This window comes from Tamandua tetradactyla, chromosome 11 (genome assembly GCF_023851605.1).
Source record: "Tamandua tetradactyla isolate mTamTet1 chromosome 11, mTamTet1.pri, whole genome shotgun sequence".
NCBI classification, from domain to species: Eukaryota; Metazoa; Chordata; class Mammalia; order Pilosa; family Myrmecophagidae; genus Tamandua; species Tamandua tetradactyla.
The window spans coordinates 33,567,321-33,592,751 of record NC_135337.1 but is presented as its reverse complement, the minus strand read 5'-3'; the positions used below and the strand labels follow the sequence as shown (position 1 = coordinate 33,592,751).

At 38.5% G+C, this 25,431-nt stretch overlaps 2 long non-coding RNA genes across 6 annotated transcripts in view; both read right to left on the bottom strand.

The window, feature by feature from the left end:
* Nucleotides 1-25,431, bottom strand: part of LOC143650045 (uncharacterized) — a 72,937-nt gene that overhangs the window by 28,719 nt on the left and 18,787 nt on the right. The window lies entirely within an intron of this gene.
* The window catches only part of LOC143650047 (uncharacterized), a 7,609-nt gene continuing 6,703 nt past the window's right edge, over nt 24,526-25,431 (bottom strand). Inside the window, exon 2 of the long non-coding RNA XR_013159331.1 lies at nt 24,526-25,243. This is a non-coding gene — a long non-coding RNA (uncharacterized LOC143650047). The remainder of the gene's footprint in view (nt 25,244-25,431) is intronic.

The window sequence follows — 25,431 nt, the reverse complement described above, 5'->3', positions numbered from 1 at the left end:
CAATAAACATCAGTCATAATCTCATGAGACCGCAGGAAGCTTCCCTCTTCACCTACACAGAGGAATATGTGCTAGAACGTATAATCTAAATGCACATGGAAGAAATACAGGCCAACATTATAAAACAAATGACAAATTTGCATACATTTTTTCTTTTCCACTTGACCAGGGAATGGAAGTCAAGTGCTCCTTTTTACTACTATCATGTGAACTATTTTGGTTGTGCTAAGAAAGCAATGACCAGAGTGCCCCAGTGATAAAACTTTCCTAATCACAGCTCTACAACCTATGAAAACCTGTTTTCTTTCTCTTGCCTGTGAAATCACCCAGTTGCTTCTGACCGGAGACTCAAACAAACAGCACTGAAGTATAATTAATAAAGTTCCTCCTTCAGTTTCCTGTTTCATTGTACACCTTAATAATATTCCACCATGCTGAGTTCACTGGATGTGGGTTCCCATCTCCCTACCCCCAGCCTGGTTTATTTATTCCATCTTCACTTTCTCTGGTGTCAGTCAACAAGACACTTTTTATAAAGTGGAATTAGTTTGAAAGCCATCACAGTACTTTCCAGCACTTTGACCTCCCTAATGTCCTTTCAGCATGGCTTGTTTTCATAGGGGTGCCCCTGTCCACGAAATCAGAAGAGAAATATTTCTATTGGAAGAGAATTGAAATCAGTGGCCTAGAAGTCTTGCATGGCTAAAAAATTAGAAAAACGAAGAGATGGTAATATGGAAACTGCACAACCAGGCAGTGATTTAGTGATCCCATAGGATTTTATCTCTTCTCGTTAGCATGTCAGTTGTCCCAGGCTTTCTGCTTTGTGACATTTTGTTTTCTTTAGTAAAATAAGTCTTTTTGTTTGGATTTCTCATATTCACATTAATTGGTGACAGTGCTATCACAGCCCACTTCATAACCATATAATCTGGGTGAATCTGTATTTCTGTATTGATTTTTGGTACATCATCCTGACTCCAAACCACCCAAGAAAGTCAGAATCTGCACCAAGTCTGTCTCCAGGGTACTTGTAAAAATACATTTAGCCTGCCCAACTTCCTCCTAGTCATCTGCCTTTGATAAGGGGTCTCTCTTCAGGTAGGCTTTGTGTAAGGCAAATATTCTTTCTGGAGGCATTCTTTGCATTAAAAAAAAAAGGTGTATTATCAGTGAGTATTAGTTATAATGAGGCATTTTTAGCAAGGCTTGATAATGTTGGAATCAGAGAATGTGTTCTCTGAGCTGAAATCCTGGCAGCTGCATTTTATTAACCCAAGTCAGGGTGAGAAGCTGATTTTCAGACTTGACTGACAGAACCCTTTCAGTACAAACCATGGAAAACTATTAGTAAGAAAGAATCCCATCGAGGCATTGTGCCTATAATAGTTTTAATGCAGAAATGCATTTGATTAGCAGCACACTGAGCTCATATAATCTCCAGAGTGAGTAGCAATGTGGTTCCAGTGTCATTTACCACAACCAATTATGGTACATCCTGACAACATTTATAACGGAATTGGATTAAGAAAAATGCACTTTGATGATTGTGGTCTGAGAGGCAAAATTCCAGTGTTTTCAGTGGATCTCATTTTCCATCTCTTTCATTATAAACTTAAGAAGAAGGAAAAAAAACACTTCTAGGTACAAGAGGTTGAAAAACATGATACAACTATAATTTGATGACCCTTTGTCTTTCTTCTCTGTTCTTTTCCATTGATGTCAGTTTCACATAATATACATAAGACTTGGGCAGCAATATTTTTTAAGCACCAAATTCACTCCACCATATCAGAGAATGCACTTTTCAGTGCTCTTCCCCACTCCTATTTTCCCCAAAAGGTACAAGTTCTAATGAATAAAAATCCTTGTGATATAAAACATCAGCCATAAAGCCACGGTTGTGTTTCAAAAGTTCTACACCAGTGGCAATATTGACTAATCGGATGGACCAATTAGTCATCTAATTAGTCTCCCAATTAGAAGGGAGACGTCTTCTAGATATTCCACCTTTTATGAGACTCAGAGAGTCATTGCTATCTTCTGAATTAACCATCCAAAAATTTCACTGGAATGGTACATTTGAAATGCCTGTTCAGGAAATCAAATGTCAAATATTTTCCTGTTTCTTTTTTTGGGGAATAGCTGTATTAAATTATTGGAATATAAAAGTAATGCATATGTATTGCAGAAAAGTATCAGCAACATAAGGAAAAGTAATGAAAATCAGGGTATCACCCAGTGCGAAGCACTGCTGCTATTTTGGTGTCATTCATATGCATATTTAGAAACAAAAATATTAGATAATCGTGCTGTGTATCATCTGCCTTTTGTTATTTAGTAACATATTGTGAATATTTTTCTGCAACAGTAAATATGGGCCTATATCACATGTTTAAAGCTTTAGAACAGTGTATTATAACATTGTGTCATCATTATTTGAACTAATCCCTTTCTGATGAACAGTAGTTTTGTTCCTCTTTTAAACAACATCACAAGAACATTTCTATAGATCAATGACTCTCAGACATCAATATGACTAATGATTATCCAGGATATTTTAAAAATGTGTATTGATGGGCCCCAGACCTAGAGATTCTGCTTCAGTAAGAAGGGCATACGGTTCAGGTTGCTTCATTTTAACAAACACTCTATGTGATAGTGATGCTGGTAGTCCTCAAACCACACTAAAAACTATATACATCTTTGAGAATTTCTCTCATGACTTCCTTAAGCTAAAGTTCTAGATATCAAAACCTAAACAGTCCAACATTTCAGCACTCTACCTCATTTGTGGTCATATTCTCTAAGGTAGGACGTATGTTTGAAGTACAGATGAAGAGGGTGACTCTGTTTATTCAAGAGCCACCAGGTCAGCCCTTTAGGTGTCTGTGGGATGCATAAATCCTCCTCAAGCCACCCCTAAGCTCTTCTATGGGAACCTTGTGATGAGAACAGTGGAGGAAGGATGGAGAGAATATGCAACATGAGAGTGGACTCAATGCCTTGGTTGGAGAAGTTGGTTCCTGAATGGGGGAGTGTGCCTGCCACTGCCATTTACACAAGGAAATTACTGCCGACAAGGGGTCGCCAAATGAGACAGTTTCATCTCCAAGCTCGACTTGTATACATTTGCATTTGACTGTCATTCTGTTTCCACCCTAGTGTTCCAGGAATTTGAGAGATCACAGTAAGAAAGTACAGATGCTTCTTCATCACTGGGATGTAAGCATACTTTAGTGAGCAAATATACACTCACCCATGCAGTAAAGGGAGATATAGTCTCTGCTTATAAAATCTCCAAACTCCAGAAGGAGAGGGAGAAATCCAAGAATCCCAACTATAAGCTTCAGATAAGGAAGAACTTTGCCCAAGGCCACATAATATGGAAATCGATCAAGTAAGTGTCCAAATTCAATCATATAAGGAAAGCAGAGTTTACTTCCATTTGGGGGGGTATATGTCATTGAAGTATAATATACATACAAGAAAATGCTCAAATCATAAGTCTACAAACTCACTAGATTTTCCCAAAATGGATACACTCACAACCAGCATCCAGACCAAGAAATGGAATAACGCTCCAAGCCCAGAAGTGCCCTCCTGCATCACTCTTCTCCCCAAGGATAACTACCATGCTGATGTCTAACAGTTTTAATTTATTTGGCCTGTATTTGAGCTTTGTGCAAAATGCAGACATTTCCAAATATTGAGGTAGAGATATATTCCACAAAAAGAAAATGTTAAAGAATATAATTTAAATAAGTCCAGTCCATTTGTGCCCATAAAAATGGGATGGCTTCATCTGAGTTGAGCCCACCTGAGACTCTAGGTCCCTCATGCCTGTCCACAGTAAGGTAACAAGATTCCCAAATGGATATGCCCCAGTGTACATGGCAGATAACTTTTAAGGCAGTATAATGCAATGGTAAAAAGATTAACTTTAGAACCATAAAGCACTGAGTTCAAATACAGTCTTCTCACTTATCAGCTGTAGTATCTTCATAAAGTCAGGTAAACTCTCTGGAGCTCAGTTACTTTTATACCTGTAAAATGGGGGAAATATTTCATTGGGTCTTGGTGAAGATTAAATAAGATCACAAATATAAAGTACTAGGCAAATAATAGGTACTCCATAAACGTTCATTCTCTTTAGCCCTTCGGAGATCAAACCTTGATTATTCATTCAACCAGTTATGCACACCCAACCTCAATAAATACATTTTCAATGGCAATTATTTGAACCACTAACTAATAAGTTTAAAATCCTTTGTAGACCACTTGATACAAGGGAGTTTAGAGGGGCTGATGCAGAGTCTTTTAAGAAATGAGAAATGTCACCATTCATTCTTTGGAAGCTGGTAAGGCTACAGGTCCTTCACATTTTTCACCTGGCTTTTTATTTATTAATGATTGCCATCATGAAAGCATTGTTATCTTAGTTTCCTGTGATGATCTAAGAGCACACAAAATCATCATTTTCCAACAAGACCACAAAGTATCCAAATGCCTGTGCTTCCTGCGACATTATCATTTTATTAATGGCCATTATGCCAATCCATTTACAATGGCCTTTTCAGTTAGACACATACATGATTGTGTAACAATCGTGTGATTTCTGCATTTTCACCAGTATACATATTAAAATATCTGACAGATTGCTAATGAGCTGATGTTGGAATTACAGAGTAGTCTGTTATCATTTGTCCATTCACAGTTTCCTCACCAGCCCATCTGTGCTCGGAACACAGCCACCACGGAGCATGCAGGCTGGGACAGTTTCTCCATTTACACCTTTTGCCTTCAGAGGCCTCTGAGAAAGCCCTTCCCTAATTAAAGAATTTAACAAACATATTGCCAGCTTTCTAACACTGTTATTAAACTGCTCTCTTTTGTTTGAAAAGGTGCTGTTTGTCAGCAGTTTGTAGATTTAGATATTTAGTATGTACTATAGCCCGGCAAAATATTTGTGTTTTTAGAATAATTCAATTAGTATGTTATGCATGTATCTACCTGTGTGCACAATATAAATACAAAACCTTGTATAATTATTCAGACTCACAAGGAGAGACAAGAAACATGCTGTATTTTTGTGGACACACAGACTTCTCTATAGATCAAGGTGGATTTGAACACTCTAAGATAGGGACTATTACAAAATGATCAGATGGAACTCATGGTTCATATAATTTGGGGGAAGGACAAAACACTTTCCACCTGAAATATTTGTATAATTAAGGTACGTTTTCAAAAAACTTGATTTCCCTGATAGAATATACCTAATTGAGATTTTCCCTTATCTTAAAGGTTTAAAGGCTAGAGCAGTGGTTCTCAATCAGTGCGGGTGTGATTGGGGCTGGGTGGGTAAGGAGACCATGGAATCAACTGGGGAGCTTTTACAATGCCCTCTCCCATACCCACCACCAAATTTGGACACTCCCCCCATTATGATCAGTTGAGAATCACTTTATTAGGGCTCTGAGAAATGAAAGAGAGGCCAGAGCTGAGAGCTTGTCACTCCAGAAAAGGCTCTCAGATCGCTGGTTTAGCAATGTGCTCAACTTCACTCTCCTCAGGCTGAGTTTAGAGAGAAATGCTCCCCTGTAAATAAGCCACAGAAGCGTTTCTAGGCTAAGGTCACCCCTAAGCAAATTCTGAAGTGCCTGAGATCTTTACCACCAAGGCAGGAATAATAATTCCCAGGGGTCTAGTACCTTGAAGGTAAGGAGGTGGCTCTGAATGCTGCAGACACCATTCTGCAGTGTGACACTGAAGGACAGCAAGACACATCTTCTGATTTGGAAGCCTTGTGGTCACTTATCTATGAAATTTTAATGCAGATTTGGATGACTTTGATTTACTCCTGAATTAAACACAAGTCAGTCAGAGGGAGATGGCATGAATCATAAGGCAAGTTTCTTGTCCCAAAAGAATATGCACACTAGAGATTAATGCAAACCTATAAAACCTATACGCTTTACCTAACTCCACTGGGTAGACAAAGCTAAGAGGCAGATGATTGGTACAAATGCAGGGGAGTTCAGAGATTGGAGAGAGCACTTCTAGAGAGACTGAACTAGAAGTTCTTCCAGGGGAGGGAGAATTGACATTGAATTGTGAAAAACAAATAGGATTCAGTGGTTTAAAGGACAGAAGACACTACAGATGGGAAGATGGTGAAAAAAGGACAAAGAATATTTGGGGGAACTTCCTAAGTATTCTCTGGCTAGAGCAGAAGTTCTAGCTTTGGCAAGAGTGGATGTTGAGAAAGCAAGGTTTCAAGGTGCAAGGCCAAGTGTCAAGGCTAAGGTTTAGGGACTGATGAGATGCCAGATGTCCATTCCACTTCAATATCTAGATTGCTTCCTGGGAGTTTCATAAATGGTATGAGGAGACAGAATGTTCAATGACTTCGCTCAGCAAGGCACAAAACTTTGCATTTATAATAGCCAAACCACAGTTTTCATTTGGAAACCCTGCTATTGTTTACTGCACTTCTATATTAGGCACGATCACTCTAAGGAACACATGGAGCAAAGACCCCTTGTTAGTCTGTTTTCCAAGAGAGACATTCATCTTGGGCTCTGTGACACAGTTGGCCACAATCCCCACGGAGAAGTGACTGTTCTTCACAATCTCAATGGAATCTGGCTACAAGGCGTCAGAGGTTAGAGCCATGGAGGAAGTTTTACTCAATCTCATGGCTCCAGGATTTTTTGCAAGAATTTTTAGTCTAATGGGTGTTCATTTGCACTAGAATAATCCCAAGATTCTACCCCAAGAAAGACTCTCACAGCCCATTAGTTTAAGCAATTGTCAGCCAAACAAAATAGCATATTTCCCATGTAGGATGATTTAGCGCAACAAGACTAGGATAAATAATGAAGCCATTTGTTTATGCCTACTTACAACATTCCTCATAGGCAAAAAAAAAGATGGGGGGGGGCGGGGAGAAAACATCATTCTAAGCCTGCAAAGGCAGCCGGTGCAAGCTCATCAAAAATAGGCATTTGTTTTTGTAGTCAAAGAATGTGAGTCTGCTCTGTTTCACCTCCTGGCCTGGCTCCTCTGATATCCATGTAATTTAAATGAGAAAGTCGTTCTAGGGAGTCGTCACATTTCAAAGAAGTGACCCTTTTTGGATGTTGAAAGGATCCCCAGTGCTCGAGTTCACTCCCGGGTGAGGTGGTGTCATAGAGTTCTTGAGATGTCATCAAGAGAAACAGACCTTGGAAAGTCTAAACAGAAGTTGTTTACCTTGTCTTTTTGCTTGTTGTGTAAATGGGCCTCAGCTGCGGAAAGGAAACACGCACATTTCAAGCTCACACTAAGTCAAAATTCACCACTGCTGTCAGCTGAACCCTGACATAAGAGGAGTTTTTGCTCATCCTTGGGGTGGCTGACTTCTACCGTGAACTTTGTCACTAAATCACCCACAGCATCGTCCAAATTTACCCTAGGTTGGTTGGGTTCAGCTTCAAGATGTAACTTACTTGCTTGAGGCTCTTTACTGCTTGTTCTTTCTTCAGAGGGACTGGTTCTCTCAGGTAACCACATGTATACCTCGTGCCCATTCCCCGTGGGCCTACCCCACCCCCACCCCCCAGGAAGGAACTCTTTGCTCTCCTGTGAACAGAATCACTCAGGCAGCCGCAGTGAATGCATTACTGTATTTCAAACTGCATCCAGACAGGGATTTCAAACCTACCCTGAGAACTGAACACCTTTACCCTATCCAAGAGCCCCTCCTCTCTCAACATCCCCACTGGCCCATACTGGGTGGGATCTAGTGGGGAAAGTCCCACCAGACTCTCTCTCCAGACCACCCAATTAAAGAAGACCCCTTTTCCATTTGGCTTTTTCAGTGGATTCTGTCCTTGTGGCACAGGGTTTTCTATTCTATACTTTTTCAAGTTTCAGCTGGAAACACTCTCCTTTTCATCTGCTAAATTAGGTTTAAAGAGAAAGTGCTTGGTTCCTGGATCCTAGGAAAGTGTTAAATATCTCTACTGCTAGGAATCCAGCTAGAGACATTAACACCTACCTCCTGGCTCAGGAGTGGGTGTTAATGTTCCCACTGCCAGGATATCTTTCATCCAGGGCCTTTGGTCTCGCCAGCACTTCAGCCAGTGCCAGGGCCAGAGAAAGCAAGTTAAGCAAAACTGGCTTCCCAATAGTGATAACTATCCTCAGTTGGTGAACACCAAACCAACATTTTCATCTTTTAAATCATTTTTAAAGCACTTTGAAGCAGAAGCAGCTTCAAAGACTGAGAATATCCAAGTCATGAAAAATACTGCTTTTAATAATAAATTTACATAGCATTTCTAACTTATCAAGGCACTTTCACTTAAAAAACACATCAACCCTTTTTGAAGGTGTATATAACATTCATTAATTCTTACACAGCCCTGAGAGGCAAGTATTATTCCCATTTTACAGATGAGTTAACTGAGGCTCAGAGAGGATAAACAATGGGCACCTGCCACTGATCTAGATTTACCAGCCAAGTCAGTGCTCTTGACCACAGCTTCCTACAGCCGTCACTGTTAGGAAACAAACAAAAAAGTCACATTATGTGTTCCAGAAAAACTTGCTACTTCGGGGGAAATCACTTTTAATTTTTTTTCTTTGTACATGGGCAGGCACCAGGAATCGAACCTGGGTCTCCGGCATGGCAGGCGAGAACTCTGCCTGCTGAGGCACCATGGCCCCCCACTTTTAATTATTTTTAAAATAAAAAAAAATCCTGTCTCAAAAAGAGTTTGAGTTTGTGTTGGTTTGTAGTTTGAGTTTAATCTGTTGTATATTAAATTTCCTTCAAGTGAAGCCTACCTGTAGACTTCTCAGGGACCAAGGCCATCCACACCCTTTTCACCTGCTATTCCATAGTAGGGGGTTCTTGATAACACTCTCAATTCTAACCCTGGAGTGTTTGTCCTATTATATGGGCAAATCTAACCTTGGAGTGTTTGGCTTGAAAACATCCCAGTCTCTTTCATTTCCCCAGTGACTGTGAAGCAGGTCTGGCCAGGGTTGGGTCCTTTACAGAGGCCCTTTAATTTGGGATGAAACCTCCCAGCCAACAGCAAGTGCTCAGAGGACAATGGAACTGTATTACTTCATTGCAACACACTTTGCATCCTTGAGCACTCAAGGGGGTAACCTTAATGAGCACAAAATATTCATCTCTAATAAGAACATGCTGTCATAATCACCCTCCATGTGATAAATATCCTAGAGGTTTTCTCTTTGTTAGGTTAATACTTTTCCACAAGATAATTTAACTAATTCTCTAAAAAATAATCACACATTATCGGGCCCCGATGTAGTAATATGGTATTGTGGATTTGTTTTTTTTTTTAATGTTTTGAATCTTGCCTTAAACAAATCCCATCCAAATAAAGGCTCTCTTTTTTTTGGCTAGCACCACGGCTTGCGTTGTTCATTGTAATCAAGCTCCCAGTTGGCTAACTCCTCATCTAGCAGTATGTCTTCTGATTTCATTTGAGCAAAATTTATCATCCACAAGCGAAGACAGAAAATGTGTGAATGTCTAAAGCTTATGTAAATTAAGAGGCCATGCACACTGCTCCTAAAAATAGTAGATAATTATAGGCATTTCTTCCCCCATATAATAATTATAGGCCTCCTGTCATCTTTTCTATTCTGTATAAGGTCACAGTAGTATTATACAAAATTTACAGTATATTACAAGTTAAAAACACAATAATTAGCAACTGTGCATCTTCGGCACCAGTGATGAATGTTCACAGTAAAAGTTAAAAAAAAAAAAAAAAAAGAGCATTATTTGTTTTATGTGGACAGGACACACTTAAATTTAATCATCAACTCCTGCTACCCAATAGGCAATATTCTCTCACTATTATAATGCTATTTGCCAAGTTCGTAGTACACCCTTGGGCTGAATTCATCCTTAACGAAGAGACAGGAAGCCAAATCTCTCACCATCATCTCAACCAGGTGCACCATATTATTTTAAATTTAACAATTCAGTTGAACATATTGAATGATAATGAGGAAGCTTAGAGAATGTGCCAAGGATTATTTTGACCATTATGATCAATGTCTAGTTCAGGAAAAAAAAAAAATCCTCACTCTAAATAATGTGAGTAGTTCAGAGGTTTGTTTATTTAATACATGGTGTGGGTTTTTTTTACCACCTGCTTGTTTAAATCACTCATTGAGGTGGGGCAAGTCTATGGATATTATGCTTCAGTGGGAAAAAAAAAGTATTTTAACAAAAAAAGGGTTTATCCTCTGCTCTTAATTATCCATACTAATGGGGGGGGGGGGAGGGAAAGAGACACAAATAATACCAAAGGATAGAACTGTCATTTCTATTTTGCTTAAAGACAAAGTGAGCAAACCAAACACCCTCACTCAACCCTTTCCCAGCTCTGTCATGCTATCAACAGGGGTTGGGGAAGGAGGAGAATTTAGCAAGAATAGAGCAAAAGAGGGTTCCAGGACTCAGAGTCAGAGTCCACCATCATAAAACTCATTTGTGGTTGCCTGTACCATCTGGTTTGCTTAGCTATTTCATGTCTCTGTGAAGTCTCCTTTCCCAAGCTTGCCATGCTGGGGTCCAGGAGCCTCACTGAAACAGGAAAGTTCCCCTCTAGAGCTGTGACCACTCAAAGGCAATTCATACCCCCCAAAGACCAGCATCTCAATAGGAACTAAGAATTAACTGCAGCAAGCACTTGACTTTGTGTTTAAAAGCAACTGTTAACTAAGCAACCATCTTAGCCATTCCCCTTCCATTTCTAATAGCTGAGAGCAGAATAGTATGTATAAGTACTAAGAATACAGACTTTGAAGTCAGACTGCTCTGGTTCAATACCCAATGTTACTCTTATTTGCTCTGTGGACTTAGATATAACCATTCTATGCCTCAGTTTTCTCATCTACAAAATGGGGAAAGTAATATTTGTGAGCATTAAATGAATACATCTTAAAAGTGAGATGTTTATAGCCACTGCATAATCAAGTGTTCCTCAACACTCAGCGCTGCTGGATAATTGATCAAACTTCAGTCCATGTAGAGCTATATAACCTTGGAATTTTCTTCGCAGTGTCAAATCCCCTCCATCATGAAGGCAATCACATCTTTGAGCTGGTCAGTCTGTAAGAAGAATATATAATCTGCTTTATAATTAAGAGCACATGCTGAGCTATTTGTTCATAACCTGGTCATTCCCTGGAACCTTGGGTATCTGTGTGACATCTGAGACTCGGAGTTAGAGTACTGCAGCTATGCAAGTCAGCAATACCCCACACAACAACTGTTAAAAAAACTTGAAAAAGTGATCGGACTTTGACTAGAAATATGAATGAAGCTGATCTGGATAGAACTAAAGTAAATCAGAATACAGGGTAAAGGATGATATGGTCTATATTTTAAAACATCAACTTCTGTGTGAGACCAAAGGAAGAGATATTTATTTGGTGCAAAATTTATATTTTGGGTAGCACATTATCTAATTTAACTTGTATGATCAGTTTATTCAAACATCACAATTACATGGAATCTTGAATGGGGGTGAGACTTTGTTGGTTTGTACAAGTTAGTGTGATACCCCAATATATCCCAGAGTAGTTTGGACAGAGAATAAAAAAGTATTTGTAAAGTCCCATTGAGGGACTGGAGAGAAAGGAAGAAATATTAAACTTCCCTATCTTGGAAATTCCTGATATTCTCACAAGCAGTGGGAACAACCAATTCAATAGGCTGAGCCCTTGATCTTGGGGCTTGCCCCTATGAAGCATATTCCTGCAAAGGAGAGGGTAAGCCTACCTATAATTATGCCTAAAAATCACCCCCAGAGAACCTCTTTTGTTGCTCAGATGTGGCCTCTCTCATTAAGCCAACTCAGCAGGTGAACTCACTGCCTTCCCCTCTATGTGGGACATGACTCCCATGGATGAGCCAGGACCCACCATCATGGGATTGAGAAAGCTTTCTTGCCCAAAAGGGGAAAGAGAGAAATGAAACAAAATAAAGTTTCTGTGGCTGAGAGATTTCAAACGGAGTCAAGAGGTTATCTTGGAGGTTATATTTATGCATTATATAGATATCTCTTTTCAGTTTGTGGCGTATTGGAGTGGCTGGAGGGAAGTACCTAAAAATATTGGAAATCAAGAAAAAATTCTATTTGTAATAGCAATGAAAAGAAACAAATATCTTGGAATAAATTTAACCAAGGATGTAAAGGACATGTATATGGAAAAGTAGAAAACATTACTAAAAGAAATCAAAGACCCAAATAAATGGAAGTATATTCCATGTTCATGGACTGGGACCCTAAATGTTAAGATGTCAGTTCTACCCAAAGTGATTTACAGATTCAACAATCCCCAAACAAAATTCAAACAGCCTTCTTTGCAGAAATGGAAAAGACAGTCATCAAATCTATTTGGAATGGTAAAGGGCCCCAAAGAGCCAAAACTGTCTTGAAAAAGGAGAACAGAATTGGAAGACTCACACTTTCCAATTTACAAACTTATTTTAAAGCTACAGGAACCAAAACAGCATGGTACTGGTACAAGGTCCAACATCAAAATGGGAGTTTAGAAATAAACCCTCACATGTATAGCCAACTGATTTTTGGCAAGAGTGCCAAGTCCACTCAAAGGGAAAAGAATAGTCTTCTCAACAAATGGTAGTAGGACAACTGGATATCCACATGCAAAAGAATAAAAGTGGACCCTTCCCTCACAATTAACTCAAAGTTGGTCAAAGACTTTAAAACAAGAACTCAAAACTATAAAACTCCTAGAAGAAAATACAGGGAAACATCTTCAGGACCTTGTGTTAGGCAATGGTTTCTTAGACTTCACACCAAAACATGAGCAACAAAAGAAAAAATAGGTAAATGGGACTTTGTCAAAATTGCACTTTTTTGCATCAAAGGACTTCATCATGAACGTAAAAAGATATCCTACAGAATAGGAGAAAATATTTGGAAGCAACATATCTGATAAGGGTTTAATATTCGGAATATAAAAAGAAATCATACCACTCAACAACAAAAGACAAACAGCCTAATTTTAAAATGGGCAAATGACTTGAATACATATTTCTCCAAAGAACAGAAACAAATGGCCAATAAGCAAGTGAAAAGGTGCTCAACATCATTAACCATTAGTGAAACGCAAATCAAAACCACAGAGAGATACCACTAGAATGGCTACTATTTTAAAAATAGCAAATACATGTTAGAGAGGATGTGGAGAAATAGGACACTTTGTTCACTGTCAATGGGAATGAAAAATGGCGCAGCCACTCTGGTAAAAGCAGTGGTTCCTCAAAGGTTTAGTATATAATTACCATATGACCCAGTAATCCCACTTCTATATTTATACCCAAAAGAACTGAAAGCAGAGACTTGAATAGACATTTTCACACTGATGCTTATTACGGCATTATTCACAATTGACAAAAAGATGGAAGCATACCAAATGTTCATCAACAGACGAATGAATAAAACGTGGTATATACACACAATGAAATATTATTCAGCTATAAAAAGGAATGAAGTTCTGATACATACAACAATATATATGAACCTTGAAGACATCATGTTGAAAGAAGTAAACCAGACCCAAAAGGACAAATATTGTATTATCTATCTCACTGATATGAAATAATTAAAATAAGCAAATTCATAGAGTCAGACACTAGAATACAGATTACCAAGGGCTGACATGGGGGCAGGGAATCTGGAATTAGTGCTTAATTGATACAGACTTTCTGCTTGGGTGAGGGAAAGTTTTGGTAATGTATGGTGGTGATGTAGCACAACACTGTGAATACAATTAACACCACTGAATATATTTGAATGTGGTTAAAAGGGGTAATTTTATGTTGTATATGTTACTAGAATAAATTTTCAACAAAAAAGGACTGTACAACACAAACAATGAACCCTAATGTAAACTCTAGACTATAGTTAATAGTATATTATAATAATATTGTTCCATCAATTGTAACAAAGGTAACACACTAATGCAAAATGTTAATAATAGGGAAAACTGTGGGTGGGGGGTACATATGGGAACTGGTATTTTCTGCATGATTTTTCTGTAAACCTACAACTTCTCTAATAAAAAATGAACTTAAAGAAAAAGAAATAAAGTTGGGACTTATGTGAAAATTCTGTCTCTATCACTTTTTATCTTTGTTACCCTGGACAGGCTACTTAACCTCTTCATGCTTCTGTTTGTTCTTCTTTTAGAAAAATGGAAATGACAATACCCATCCAACATCTAACAAGGCTGATTGAGGATTGGATTTGAGCATATAGCAGGTGGTTAATAAATTTCCAGTAAGGAGAGTTTTCCAAGTCAGGAATCTCTCTAGGCTTCAGGAAGTAAAAAGGAGCCCTAGGAATTAGGTACTTCGTAAGAGAATCTAAACTTCCAACACAAACTGGAGTGAAAAGGTGAATTCACACTTTTCGACATTCTTTGAAAAGGCCCCAAGGACAAAGGAGCTGAGAAAGTGTGTAAGCAAATCACCAGGTGAATCCTTGAGGAAAAACTAATTGATACACAGGCATACAAAATCTTCCAAATAAATGGCAAGAATAACTAGTCCCTGCTCTCTACAACATTTCCTCAAAATGTGAAGACTGAATTCTAGCCCTTAGGGACCCTTGCCCAATTTTAAAGTCATCAAATACTTCATGGAACCACCATATTCAATTATATGATTGATATCTTACTTCATATCATGCACTGCATGAAGAATTTTGCCTACATTATGTCATTTGATTTTATCCTCAAACTCGATGAAGTATCACTTTATAGATCAGAAAATTGAGGCCTCCGTTCTACCTGACATCAACACTAAATCTCTTCCCAGCAATTCTAATTTGTGATTAATTTTTCCGCCTCCTTACTCATTTACCTTTATATTATAAATTCCTTGAAGACAGGCAGCTTGTTTGTTTTGTATTCCCTTTTGCATGAGCCCAGAACAGTGTATGCTACACATTTGTTTATTTTTTCTATATTTATTTGCAGAATAACTGAATGAATCAATGCTTCATTTTGATAAAATAAACAGATGATAATTTGGTCATTGAAATAAAACAATATACAAGTTAGACTAAACATTCAGAAAGGCTTAGCTTTCTCTGTAGACCATTTGGTATTTAAATATCTGGGAACTGATTGGGGATATGCCGACAGCCCATTAGATTGTTGGTGTTCAGTGTTTAAAAACCTTTCCCTCAAGTTCTGAATGGCTGTTTGGTTTCTGCAGAGCATACTCTGTTGAGCCGCAGGGCCCTCATTTGTATTAGAAGTCAGAGCTAGTTCTCAACTCAACTTGAATGGGACAAATACATTCTTTTGACTTAATGATATAACATTTTATCAGTCACATAAAAAATGAAATATATGTGTTCATTTGCTATTTGAGGAGCTTTTTCGATGTGTGTGCAGGAGCTCTGTCAGCTGCTAACTGGTGATCCTTTTTTGACACCCTTTCCCAAGAGTATTGCATAGATAAACATACTCTATTTGAACAAGACCAATGACAGCAAAATTGCTTGCTTGTCTCTAAAAAGACTCTAATAATGTGTACCCAGGGAGAGGCTCATGGTCTGACAGAATTTTTTTTTCCCTAGTGTAAACCATAAAATCCATTTCAATAGCCAGAATAAAGCAGTTTAAAGTGCATCCCTAGTTAATTATATCCAAAGAGCAATAATAAAATCAACTATTAAATTTTAGAACTTTCCCTTTAAAGTATTAAATATTTGGCAACTGCAATGCAGTTAAATTTCTCTCAGAACAATGCTTTCTTTTGCTCGGGCTCAGCTATAAGAAGAGCACTTATGCAAACTCTTCCAGTGTGCCAAAAAGAGAGTCTATATTTCCTGTGAAAAAATATTTATCTGTTTCTGCCAAATGTCTATTGCCTGCTAAATAACCAGTAGCTCAATGAGAACGTTCACTTAACAGGAGGATATAAGTAATTCACAAATATTCCATAATAATCTATAGGAAGAGGGAAAAAAAAGTAAAACCAACTCAACCAAATCCAGTATTGGGGGTCTTGGCTCAGTTGCCTCAGCAGGTCCCAATATCCATGCGTTATCTGACCTTTAAAATGTGGTCCCTGATACTATCAACCCACACCAATGGGAAAGGCACTTATTCATTGAAGCATAAGTCTGTGCTAGACCAGAATCAATTAATCTGGTTCTTCTGAAATCATCCAGGAGGCAGTGGCTTTCACTCCTGGCATATGGTTTAATTAGGGAGCAGGAATCTGCTCCCTTTGACAACTTCACTTCTGGATAGAAAACGGATTAAGTTGCCCAGAGGAAGAGAATTCAGAATGTGATTTTCCAAGGTTGAAGCCTGTCCACACTTATCGATCCCAGAGCTATTTGTTTTTGCCTCAATTTCCCATTGAAAAGTTGGCTCTCTGTCTCCATGAATAATGTGGAGAGTGAACACTCCTTCTTAAAAAGGCACTAGAATATGTAGGTCACATTGAAGTCAGCCTATTAGCTTCTCAGGAAACCTAGAGAAGAATGGAAATCTTACTGCTGTTTTTAAGAAAAAAGGTTCAATTCTGATCACATCTTGCTGGTCAGCTTTAGAAAATAGTTCTGTTTATAATATCACTGGATTGTGAACTAGATAATAGGTTGAACTTACACCACAAGGAAGCACACCTGGAAATATCTCAAGTAAACAGCAAATGGAAGCCTCCAGCCCAAGAGAAAACAGAAATGGGATGGTAGAGAGGACCTTATAGCCGCTGTACATCTCTCCAGTTGGCCTCATTTGCCTGTCTCACCAAAGCCAGAGGCAAATAAATATCAGAGCATCCATGAGATGGATGAGAAAAGCAGAGGCTGTCTCCAGCCATACAGCCCCCAGGTATTGCAGGGGTTGGGGGTGGGTTGCAGGAACTTGACAAGGGGTTTAGGGCATTTACAGAGGCAGAGAGCCAAAATTGAAAGCCCCTTGTAGAGTTCCACTCTGGGGCTAGATATTTAACTATGTAATCTAAAAACCTCATAGTTATAATTATGCTCTTGTTTTACAAAGGAAGTATATGAGATATTGCTATACGCAGGAAAATTCTTGGAGAAAAGGAGAAGGAAAGGAATTTGACCTTAAGTAGTCTCAGCCTCAATGACTGCTTAAGCATTTATTAAGAGTATTAGATATGCCTGGAAGATATAATGAAAAGTAAGACTAAGAGTCCTACTTTACTGGGTCATGGTCATCTGGTGGCGACATGCTCATGTCCACAAAAAAACAGGATTCATTTGTGCCAGGTGCTAAAACAGAGCTAGATAGAGGGAGGGAACCTGGGAGAGGTTGGTATCTTCCTTCAGGAGCTCATGGTAGGTTGCACTCAGGAGGAGTTGTTTAAACTGACCTTAAAAAGGACATGTAGAGGTTTACCAGATGGACAAAGAATGAGGTACAGAATGTTCAAGGAAGAAACAACTCAGGCAAGCTATAGTGTAAAACATATCATGGTGTTCATGGACCTAGAGGTATTTGAATATAACTGGAGTGAGTCTGGGGTGTGTGTGTGTGTATCGATGTATACATGTGCATGTGAGGTTTTGTGTAAGGTGCCATATTGGGGAGGGAAGAGTCTGCAGGAGTTGGCTTGTGAAGCGCCTTGTATTCTAAGCCATGATATTTGGACTTGATCCTATAAGTAGTGAGGATCCATGAAGGACTTTAAATAGATCAGACCTGGGCTTTAGAAAAATCATAAGGATGGCATCAGGCTAAGGAATGGATTGCAGAGAACCAAAACTAAAGGCAGAGACAAGTTGGGAAGCTAGTCTCTCATCCTTCCATATTTCTTTTGAGCACCTATTATACACCAGGCACATTGCAGAGGCTCTTAGAAAGAGTGGTTGAGAGATTATGATGGTGTAGGGATTAAGGTGAGAGAATTTAGGAGAATCGCAGAACTTCTTTCATGAGCAGTAGGATGTGAGGAATACAGTAGGCTTGAATGATTTCTGTTCTCCTTCTTTATCTTGTACATTCAGAGGTCACTTCTGCCCTGTCTGTCCTCACCCTCACAATATAACAAAGCCTGCTCTCAAGAAAAGTCTAATTAATGCTAAGGTTTTGTTGGTTACTCCTCCTAGACACAAAATATCTTGAAATTAATCAGAGGTCTTAAGTCACTGGAAGTCCTGCCAGTTATTTTCTAGGAACTGGGCAAGACGGTACTTTTAAATCAGAATCTCCTCCACATAAGAGGGCATCACTCCATCTCTCCGGACAACCCTGGATTCTAGACAGTAAAGTACAAGTTGATTTTGGTACCCCTCACTCCCTGGGCCCAATCTCCTAAACCCCCAAATCTCCTCTCTGTTGCCTTACCTTCCCCTTGCTCGGCGCGTGCGCATGCGCACACACACAAACACACACACACACACACATTCACACATACAGTAGTCGTGCAAGGTCTTTAGCTAAATAATTTTTCCCATCACAGATTTAAGCATTTCTGCCCAAAAAGGACAAACTGATTTATGAAGAAGGATGTTTCAGAAATATTTCAGTTGTCTCATTATGGAGGCAGGTCCATGTCAGGTGTTTTCTGAAACGGCAAACTGCATTTCTTGGAATGAAAATGATCTCAAGATTTAAAGATTCTGGTGTGAACTGATTCACCTTCCTTCCTCTCCACCTCCAAATCTTGGGTTGTCATTTCCCTCCTTCATTCCCTCCCACCAGCTTCTCATCCCTTCCTCAGACTAAGCCTTTCCCCTTTGCTCTAGGTATTGGCATCTAGAGCATTGTTTGTCTTCTTTCTGTTTGCATTTTCCACCTCTTCCTCTCCATTGGCTCCTTTCCTTTTATCTACAAATTTGCTCCAGTCACCATTATCCTCCTTTTATACCTGGTATCCCCTCAAATTTCTATCAAGTCGTTCTCCTTCCATTCAAGAGTTCTGTTACTTACCTCCCATAAGTTATATTATTTCCTTGTAATATTGGTCCTATCCTGTCAATAATCTTTCAGTCGTCTTATACATACAGATCTTCAACTCCAGCTTAACACTTTCTAGAAGTCCCAACTCAAACTTTGATATGTATGACTAAAACTGAACCCATTTCCTTCTTCCAGGGCTGAGCCTCTTCTTTACTTCCCTATTTCTTTTGAAGGTACACTCCTATTTAAAAATTCTTCCAGGTTTGGAGACCAGACAGTTTATGTTCTTTAAATTTCTACTAAGTATAAGCAGTGAAACAGCCTAAATCCAGTGTATTGGTTATCTATTGCTATGTATCAGGTCACCCCAAAACTTACGGCTTAATTCACTAATGATCTACTTAGCTCATAATTTTGTGGGTCATTCTTCTGCTTGTCTCACCTGGGCTAACTTGTGCATTTGTGATCAGCTGTTGGTCAGCTAGGTGCCTTTACTTCTGGAGGGTTGGCTGACTGTTGGCTGGGCAGAGTGGATACTGGGCCACATGTCTGTCAAAATCCAGCAGATGGGGGGCTCATTCACAGTGTGATTCAGGGTTACAAGAGCAACAAGAACGGGAGACTTGAACAATCAAGCATTTTTCAAGTCTTTGCCTGCAGCATGTTTACAAAGCAAGTCATATGGCCAAATTCAAAGTTAATGTGAGAGAGTGCTACCAAAGGACATACATACAAAGAAGAAAAGAAATTGTGGACATTTTTGCAACTACCACAGTAAGTCAACCTGGATACCTAATGGATATGAATTTCAAACTCTCTAGTATGGACACTCCATGGAAAAATCTTCCATACGAACATTTACCAAGAAGCTCCACTGAAGGTCTCTAATGAATTCAAATCCAATCCATGCTTGTCCCACCCTTTCTGAAATGTTTGCTGTGGAAGAAGCACCATTGCTTGCTAGATTGAACACTGATGGTTAATTCCTGGCATTCCCCTGCTGTATGTCATAAAAGCCAGAAACAAAGCTTCAGGGACATACAGAAGGTCTCTTATCAAGGTTATTTTGTCTCTAAACATGAAGGCAAAGCCCAGAGCTCACTGCTTCAAAGTGGATAAGAAGCCCCACGATTAATACCAAAAGTCTTGTAGATCTGACTGCCTGAGGACCAGAACAGGGTACACCTCACAGTAAGTTAAACACATGTTATTCTGCGTTCCCTGAGTACTACACCCTTTCAAAGTTGAGAGTGAGGCAGGGTGGATGATAAACAAGGAGTAAAGGATATGGTTCTTGGTCTCAGTGTTGGAAAGATAAGGCAAGCAGGATTATGGACCCATACTCGGCTTGAGCCAAGACTGATTGGTTTCATGCCCTCGGGAGCCTATGTGGACCTTCAGAGACAAGAATGTTCTTGGTAGGCCAGAGTTGTCAAGGCAAGTATCAGAGAAAAGACAAGGTTTAAAATAGGTCTTGAAAGAAGAGGAGAGAGGTTTCAATGAGGGACAAGAGCATAAAAGGAAAGAGGAGTGTAGAGAAGATAGTAAGGTTGGCTTCCCGGGAATAAAAGGCTCCACTGGCAGAGGGCAGGAGGAGAGCTGGCTGAATAAGTAATATGGGACCAAGTACAGATGCTTTGATTGCCTACGTGATAGAGGCTTACTTTAATGAAGATCTTCTAATGATCTTGATGAATGAATGAGAAAAGCATTCTGTGAGGAAGATTAATTTGAAGGAAGGGTTCTGTGAGGAAGAATTACAAGAGAAAGAAATGTTTCCTACAGTTAGGAAACTGAGAACAATCTAGGACTGGTTCAGATAAATTAGAACTGAGACCGGAAAGAGAAAGGGCATATCACAGAGATATTGTAAAAGAAAGATTCAGATGTCTACTTCATGGTAACCACAATCCACAATACCACAGTTCAATTTTGGGGCAACTGTCCATTCCTTGCGGGTTGTGAATCAACTTGCCAAAAAGGCTAATCCCAGCAGTGTAGATAAATTCACATTCTCAAAGTAAAGAGTTTTGTTGGATTTTTTCCTGGCTTTACTATTTGAAAGAACTTTACTAATCTCTCCCTTGCTACATTTATAAATATGGTCCAAAGATTATCATGGGTTTGAGATGAAAAGGTAACATTTTTGACAGTTAATTTTGTAGTCAATCAAGATATAGTGCTAGATTATATGTTCAATCCCAGCCTAACAAGTAATAACCAACTTTACACATAGTTACTTCACTCAATGTTCATAACAACCTTGTAAAATTAGTATTAGTATTAATTTCATTTAACAACTAAGGGAAATCAGAGAGATTATTTAAGATCATTTATTTAATAAGAGAGCAGGGATGTGAATTTAGGTCTTTTGACTTGCTGTTTCCACACATCATTGAATTTTTTGTCCAAAGCTGCAAAGCAGGGGTTTGTTCTCTCTAAAGAATCAGAATTAAAGGATCAGAATTTTAGGTGTTTGTTCTCTTTAAAGGATCAGAATTTTAGTATATAGGCTAATAAGTCTTGACATTTCCTTAATATAACAAGTTAAGTATTTTAGAGATAGAACAATTTGCAATTTTCTTCAAATCATGGGCTAGACATAATAAAAATGATAGCAAAGGTTATTAAAATTTATATGGAGACTAATGCAGATTGGAATAACTACAAAGTGAATTCTTGAAGCTGCAATAGAAACGTGGTAAAATAGTATGATATGAAAGAAAATTCTCTTTTAACTTCAGATGCCTAAATATGCCATCAAAAGACTGCTGAATTCTCAAATGCCAATATTTTCTGACTCCTCCAGTACGTATTCTTAATGCAAAATATCAAAGTCAGCAGGAGAGTAGGTGTCCCAAAATGTCTTAATTCTGAGAATTAGTGTTAACTGAGCCTGATTAGCTCCATTTATCTCTAATTAATTACCTTTACCTAATTAGATACTTTGTTTCCAGTAGACACGGAGTCAAGTAGACTAGATTATTAGTGTAGTCATTGTGCCTTTACAAAATCTTGAAATTAATGAAACGTGCAAAAGAATCTGCAGATCTAATTGCACAGGTGTTGCCTTATGGCAAAGCTTTATCATCTGGTTACACCAAGGGATTATTAGTGACTTTTTATATAGAGGATGAGCCTATGAAATGTACCTTAGCAACAGCTCATTAGTTTAGGGTTGTTACTGTATTATTTATTACATTCAGTCTTCCCCATTATCTAGATTGATTCATGGACCTATATATTTTTTCTTCTCCTCTGTGCAGAACAAATAAAATAAAATAAACCATCATTATGAAAAGTCCAGATGCAACGTGGAAAAATGCAAAATACATTCATCAGCCACAATTTGACTCTTAAAGACAGAAAGCTCTAAAGTTAGATGAGCTCCGAATCAAATTTATTGTTATTTTCTATTTCCATTTTCAATTTAAATTACTAACAAGTATGGAATGACTCATGTATGGGATAAAAAAATATGTGATGTCCTAATGTCTTCACATAACTGAACTGCATTGCCAAGGTAAGTGGAAGAAAAATGCAAAATGTTTTTACACTAAAATACATTTGCATTTATTTATTTTCACTCCACATCTTTCCAAAATGGATTGTGAGGAGATATTATCCCTACATATGTCCATCCACAACATTTATAAAATCCTATCTCTTATTCTACTTTTTGCTTATTTTTCTTAAGGATAAATTTGTTACCAGATGTGGAAAACTAACAAATTATACAATCTAACTCTGCTGGAAAAGCAAGATTTCAGTGCCTGCTTCCAAAAAAATAAAAAGTGCTTTTCCATGGTATGGTTAGGTGTCTGCAAAGACTAAAACATCCCAACCTTTATGTTTTCGTTTTTTTTCTCATAACTATTTCAAGAAGCACTGTTTTCACAGTCATAGAGTAATTAAACAGCTAGAAGTAAATCCAGTTGCAATCCTATTCCAACAAACATGTTTATTGACAAAGCAGTAATTCCTTTAAATAATTTGTCAACATAAATATGTCAAATGGGGTTTAAAATGATTTCTCTTCCTGTTCCCCAACAAAAATTCCTCTACTGCTATGAGCTATACATTGCTGTTCTCTTACTGCTGAATCTTAACTAGTGAAATGATAACAGGTAACTGTTATATAGAGCATGACAACTAATTTGTGTGATAATAATGAATATTTAATGATCCTCCCTTCAAGCATGAACATATAACTTTTTATGTATCCGTCACCAAAATTGTAATCATTAATCTAAAAATCACAGTTGCAACTGGAATAATAGCCAGGAATTACAGATTATAGCCAAATCAGAATATTGCACAAATATTCCATATGAACACAAACACAGGGACATATATGAAGCTCCAACCTCCTGTTTTCACTCAATCCAAATCCTCTCTGAAATGTAGGAAAGCTACTTGATTAGTAGAGAAAAGACTTGAATCCAAATATAAAAAGCATTATTTCTATCTATAAATAAGCACAGTAACCAAGGTTATTTTCACTTTTCACTATCTCATAATTTCTAAACAAAAATACTATGTATATAAAATGTGCCCCCTAAAGGCAATATTTATAGAATGCTCTATTTAAACCAAAGAGAGTAAACATAAAATGTATCAAAAATGCAGAATTTTTACACCTTAAATTTCAGTTTTTATATGTTGGTAATCTTCCCGGTTGTGACACTCTATTAGAAACTACAACGTGACTTCAGGAAAAAGAGATCTGAAAATGCATGAAGAACTTTAAAATGGGCTTTGCTTGCTGATGGAAAATATTTTTGGTTAAATTTCCAAGTTATATCATCCCTGTATCTCAATAAGGCCTGAACAATTTTGTATGCCTGTGATGTCACAGGGAAACTCCTATACCTTCTTTTCTGACTGGGCTGGCTTCTCTTGTTTCTGGCTAGTTGCAAACCAGAGCAGTCACAAATATGTATCTGCAGTCACAAATACACAAATCTGCATCAAATCCCAGGGCTCTTTATTATGATTATTAAAGGTATGTGCTAATAAAATTCAGGACAGGGTGGGGGAGGGGAGCCTAATAACATGGAGAAAAGTAGCCAGTAAAATCTGCAGTTTTTTCCAGGCAGACACTGCGTACCAGAAATTAAGTGTCCAGTTGAACGGTGTATCATGCTGGACACCAAGTCCATCACATGGATTCTGCCTCTTTAGGGCTTTCATTCACAAGTCAAGGCAGTGTGTGTTGGGGTACATTCTCCTACTGTGTCCATACTCATTGAACACATTCCTAACTGCACAAGTGTTCTTGGATAAAGCTAGGACAAGATCAAAGAGAAAAGGAATGACAAATCCCTTCGTAAACAGTAAAGTGCTTCAGAAATGCAAGATGGCAGCATTCTTAGGTAACACTGTGGAAGGACACTAAACTCCTCTTGAAGCTTCGTTTGTTCACCTCAGCAGCCTTGCTACTGCCCCCGTACAGATGTAGCATTTAGACGATTAAGTCTTTGTCTCTTGTGGGGTCTTTCATGGGTTGCCCATCCCAGATTTCTTATGGTGGATATTTATTAAGGAATGAACACCAATTGATTATGATTTAGCAGGTTTATGTTGCTATGTACAAATATGCAGACATGGTACACAGTATGCTGAAGAACATGCTGAATTTTGGGAAGTGTATGTAGCTTTTTCATTTAGTCTGTGTCTTACAGCCTTCCTCATTACTGCCTTGTACCGGTTCATGAAACTGCCCTTGAGGAGCTGCAGACCAAATTCCTTTACACCCAGTGGCTCTGAGCAAATGCTGAACGTGGTAGCAAGATGCAAGAAGTACTGAATCAGACCAGAGACACGTACAAGGGAGATAAAATGAGAGTGGAGAAAGGCTTTTTTTGGTTTGTTTTCAGTAGTGAGGGGAAACATGGACAGTGGGAGAGAAAAACGCTGCAGTTGGAGTTCTTTTTATTATACACAGAACAGGTTAATACTGTGCTAAATATATGTTTATGTATTAAGTTGGTGGAAAAATGTCAAGGCTGGGCACCCAGAATGAAGACACAGAACCTAATGTGCTCAAATATCCTCTCTTGTTTGAAAAGTTGTCTGTAGAGCAGCGTAAAGCCTCTTCTTCCTCCCAGGCCTGATGCTCCTGCTGCCGTGCTGTCCTCAGCAGCGCCGTGGGGTGGTGACTAATTGCCCCCGTAAATCACCAAGCACCACTGTGCTACTCCGTTTATTTTTCTGACAGTAATTTAGTGCTTGCTCTTTCCCACACTTGTCATTCTGTGTTTTTCCTCACATTAGAAGCCTGTAGAAAAAGGACAGTAATTAACGGTGCAATACATACTCATGGAAGCTCTTTCATCATATTGTGATAATTGTGCTCCTTGTCTGTCAAGGTAACCTCTCAGTTTCGAAGCTTCATGCAGTACTATTTGTCAACTCTAAACTGAGGACACAGTTCTGACTGGAGCAGAACTGCTTCCAACCAGATTT